Genomic DNA, 5,380 nt, shown 5'->3' with positions numbered 1-5,380 from the left:
CCTATCTTCTCAAGTTCACCTAACTCAAGCGAAGTTCTCTACAACTTCGCCTACCTCTTAAGTTCGCTTACCTCAAGCGAAGTTAAGAATCATCGAAGTTAATCAGCAGTGTTATCAGCAAAGTTCTTCAGCGAAGTTCTCTACAACTTCGCCTACTTCAAGCGAAGTTATCCGTAACTTCGCCTACAGTATTTTAATATAAAAAAAAAATTTCTTAATTTTTCAGGTTTCTTACTTTTCGGGAAAGATGTCGTCGAACAACATCTCTGAGTTAGTGAAGATGGAAGTTGAAGCAGGGTCAGCTACCAAGGCCCCAAGATTGCTGAAGGGAACCGATTTCGTTGCATGGAAGGATCGGTTCATACAATACGTCAAATACCAGGATGCGAAGATGTGGGTATGCATCCAGGATGGTTATATTCCACCAGTTATGGACTATGAAGGTCGTGATCAAATTAAAAAGTATAGTAAAATGGAAGAAGAAGAGAAAAAGATGTATGAGGCCGAGAGCAAGGCTCATGCTGCTATTACTATGGCTCTTCCTCAAGAGATCCTTCATACGTTCAGAAAGTATACCTCAGCAAGAGAGCTTTGGAAAGATCTTGAGAACAGATTTGAAGGGAATGTAGGAATCCGTGCTTCAAAGATAAAATTGCTCAAAACCCAGTTCTCAGTCTTCAAGTATTTGAAGAATGAATCTTTAGATGATATTGTCACTCGATATTACCATCTGATGACTGAATTGAGCAACTATTCAATTTCCTACCGAGAAGAAGAAATAGTTGAGAAGCTTCTAGATGCTCTCCCATCAAAATGGGAGATGTACACTGTGCTGATGAGGGAAGACAAGGACTTTCCCACATATGATCTTGAAACGGCAGTCAACAAGCTCAGAACCTTTGAGCTTAACATGGTCAGAAAAGAGACACCTATGGATCAGGTTCAAGATCCAGGTATGTATGGAGCTAAAGTCAACACTAGCTCAGGATCGAAGACTGAATCTGCTGCCTACTACACAAGGGAGAGTCGGGCCCCAACTCATCACATGAGGGGCATGTGTCAGTTAACACAAATGGGGATGTTTGCTATGTAGCAGCTGGATCGAGTGGTTCTCAACCCCAGGTAAGCAAGAGTAGTTGCTCTCCAAGTTCTCCCAGCAACAACTACTCCAAGATGCCTATGAGTGTCAAGTCTGTTGAAGAGCAGTTTGGTCTCTATGCTTCTTTCATTGCTTCCTATGAGAACTACATTCAAGGGAAGATTGTTGATCCAGCTATGTTGGATGAAGATTACGATCAGATTGATGCTGACGATATGGAAGAAATGGATTTACAATGGCAAATGGCCATGATCGTGAGAAGAGTAAAAAGGTTTATGAGAAAGACGGGAAGGAAGTTTGTCGGTGGAAAGCCAGGGTTTGACAAAGCAAAGGTGAGATGCTACAATTGTCAACAAAACGGTCACTTTGCAAAGGAATGCAGGAATGAGCGTGTAGAACGAAGTCAGGGCAGGTCTACACAGCAAAGTGGAGGTTCTAAAGATTATAGTACGATGATATCCAGAGAAGATGGTGAATACAACTGGAACCTGCTGTCTAAAGAAACTTTTGAGCAGGCAAATTTGGCGAAGGTTGAAACTGAAGAAAGTGAGAAGGTTACCGGAGAAGAAAAAGCTTTCATGGCAGATGTTAAAGATCAGCTCTCCGAGGTATGTTCTAAACCAACTTGTTCAAAATGTGAGAACTTGTCTGAGCAACTAGCAACCATAACTGATCAGTATGTTAGTTTGGATGCTGAGTTTAAAACTTTAAAAGAAGTTCATCATTTTACAAAAGCAAGAGAAAATAGCTATAAAGTCAAAATAAAAGCTTGTGAAAAAGATGTTAAAAGTTTAAAAACAAAACTTGCTGAAAAAATTGAAGTGACTGATTTAAGTTATGAAGTTTTGGAAGAAAATACCAAACTAATTGCTGAGAGAGAAAAACAGATTGCTGACCACCAGGTGAAAGTGGTGGAACTGAATAGAAAACTAGAGCAGTTCAGAAATTCCTCTGCTATTCTTGATCACCTTGTTAGTGATCAAGGTTCCTCTATCAAGAGGGGAGGAATCGGTTATCATGAGGTTCCACCACCGTACAATCACAATTACACTTTTAACCCTAGTGTTCAGAAATCAATTGACTTTGAGGTTGCTCAGACAGTGCCAATTAAAGTAACTGTTAAAGAACCAAATGTTAGTAGAGGCGAAACAAGTTCGCCTGTTTCAAGTGTTGAAATTTCTGATCAAAGTCCAGTCTCGTCAGATTCGGATAAGTCATCCGAGTCTGGTAAGGCAAAAGAGGAGGTTGTGTTACCCAAGAGTGGAGAAAAAGATAAAACAAATAAAAGGAGTACTCCACTAAACCCGTACGTCCCACCATATGTGAGACGAACAGGCGGTAATATAGCCTCGACATCTAAAACACCGGTTGATAAAAAAGTTGAGCATAGGTGTTGTTTTAGATGTAATCAATTAGGACATCTTGTTGCAAATTGCCCTCTGAAGCAGCGATTCAGAGGTGTAAGGCCTACTAAAGCTGAGAATAAACCTAATAGTAATTATCATGCTGCTAAAAATGAAAACCACTTAAAATTCAAAAATGTGACTAATTCAGGTTTTCATAGAAACAAATCTCAGTTTTACACTGCTAATAACCAAACCACAAGTTATAATTCTTTCAATTCACAAAGGTTTGGTAGGCCTCACAATCAATCTTCAAGGAGTTTTCCTAATAGGACTTACAGGAATTTTCGAGATACTAACTTTGGAAAGCCAAAGTTTGGGATGTATAGATCCAAGACCAATTGGTCTTGGGTCCCTAAATTCTAATCTTTTGCTTTATTGTGCAGGAACAGTTGAACAGGGCTGCCAACAATCTTTGGGTTGTAGATAGCGGCTGTTCCCGGCACATGACGGGTAACAAATACTTGTTACACGATTTGAAACCTGTTCAAGGAGGGAGAGTGAGCTTTGCCGGTGAAAGTGGTGGCAAGATTACTGGAATGGGAATGGTGTCAAACGGAAAGATGACTTTGGAGAAGGTTAACTTTGTAGAAGAATTGAAGCACAATCTGCTGAGTGTGTCGCAGATCTGTGATAAGGAGTACACCGTTCATTTTACAAAGAATGAGGCGATTGTGTTGAAACCTGGTTTTCAGATACCAGAGGAGTGGATTGTGATGAAGGCTCCACGTGAAAGAAATACATATATTATGGATATGAGATCAACTGAAATGGCCACGGCAGAATCACGCCTTATGACAAAAGCAAGTGAATCAGAGTCCGAATTGTGGCATAGGAGAATGGGGCACATTCATCTTCGGAAGATGAACCACATTGTCAGGAATGGACTTGTGCTGGGCGTTCCCTTGAAGAATTTCAATTTTGAAGATAAATGTATAGCGTGCAAGAAGGGAAAGCAGCACAAGAAATCCCATCTCACCAAGAAAGTCAATTCAATTGCCAGTACTCTGGAGTTGCTTCACATGGATCTCTTCGGTCCCGTGAATGCAAAAAGTCTAGGAGGAACTTCTTATTGCTTGGTGATCACTGTTGACTACTCACGATATTCGTGGGTGTATTTCCTGAAATCAAAAGACGAAACGGCTCAGATGGTGAAGAATTTGATTACCGAAGTTGAGAACGTTATGGATAAAAGGGTTAAGTTCATCAGGAGTGACAATTGAACGGAGTTCAAGAATTTTGAGATGGAGATCTTCTGCCTTCAGAGAGGGATCGAACACCAATACAGCGCTCCGTATACACCGCAACAGAATGGAGTGGCTGAAAGGAAGAATAGAACATTAATTGAAGGAGCCAAAACTATGCTGGCTGATTCGAAGCTTCCTGTGGTGTTCTGGGCTGAAGCTGTTGCTACAGCCTGTTATGTTCTGAATAGAGTCTTAACTGTTAAAAGACTTGGTAAAACGTGTTATGAGCTTATGCGTGGGAGAAAGCCCAACTTGAGTGGTCTTGAACCATTCGGGTCCCCTTGTTCGATTTTGAAGACAAATTCTAAATTTGGTGAAGTAGCCGATGAAGGAATCTTAGTCGGTTATGTTGTTGGGACTCCCAACAGACGTGTCTTCAATACTTCGACCAGCAAGGTTGAGGTGGTGTGTAACACCGATATCACAAGTTACCAACCGCCAAAACCAAGCTACGGACCTGCTGAGTTTTTCGACTATGTTAAACTTTTTAAGTCTTTTAACATACCGTATTTGGATATTGCTGAAGAAGAAGAGAGGGTTGCTACGAAGATGATCCTTGATGAGGAAGAAAACCTATTGCAAAGACAGCTGATCGATAAATGACAACCTTCCTCATCAAATGCTATCGATACCCCTGCTACCTCGACTGAAGAAGAATTTTTCAATCCATTTCACTCTCAGCATGAAACAACCATTGACGAGCTCTCTTCTAACTTGGAAGACAATTTGCATGTCGGTTCTGTTCCGACCACGAGAATTCATAAAGATCACCCTTTGGAGAATGTGATTGGTGATGTGTCCTCCGGTGTACAAACAAGACGTAGCTTGAATGAGCACACCTGTGTTTACACAAGCATCAAGGAGACAGGGATAATCAACGAATGCTTGTACACCTGCTTTATCAGCAAGATTGAACCGAAGAATTATCAAATGGCTCTCAAGGACAGCTCGTGGGTCGAAGCTATGCAAGAAGAGTTGGCTCAATTCAAGAAAATGGAAGTTTGGACTTGGTTGAAAAACCGAAGCATGTGCATGCGATAGGCACAAAATGGGTGTTTAAGTGCAAGAGAGATGAGAAAGGGATTATCATAAGAAACAAGGCGAGGCTAGTCGTTAAAGGTTTTAATCAACAAGAGGGGATTGATTATAATGAAGTGTTCGCTCCTGTCGCAAGGTTGGAAGCCATTAGATTGTTTTTGGCGTTCGCTGCTTATAAGAAGATGAAGGTATTTCAGTTGGATGTGAAGAGTGCGTTTTTGAATGGGAAAGTTGATGAGGTAGTGTATGTTGAGCAACCTCCGGGTTTTCCTGACCGAGACTTTCCTGATCACGTGTACAAGTTAAGCAAGGCATTGTATGGACTACATCAGGCACCTCGTGCCTGGTATTCAACTTTATCAGATTACTTACTGGAAAATGGGTTTGAAAGAGGGAAGATTGATAGCACGTTGTTCGTTAAGAGAGAAGGAAGCGACTTCCTGCTGGTGCAAGTCTACGTGGATGACATTATCTTTGCTGCATCTAAAGTCTCCATGTGTCAGGAGTTTGAGGCCGTCATGAAGAAAAGGTTTGAAATGAGTGCTATGGGTGAACTAACTTTCTTTTTAGGATTGCAGGTTGATCAGAAGAAG

The sequence above is a fragment of the Bidens hawaiensis genome, unplaced genomic scaffold, assembly GCF_021521415.1.
Source record: "Bidens hawaiensis isolate Kalapana, Puna unplaced genomic scaffold, B.hawaiensis_p1.1 tig00036154_1, whole genome shotgun sequence".
NCBI lineage: Eukaryota > Viridiplantae > Streptophyta > Magnoliopsida > Asterales > Asteraceae > Bidens > Bidens hawaiensis.
Note: the sequence above shows the minus strand (reverse complement) of the source record.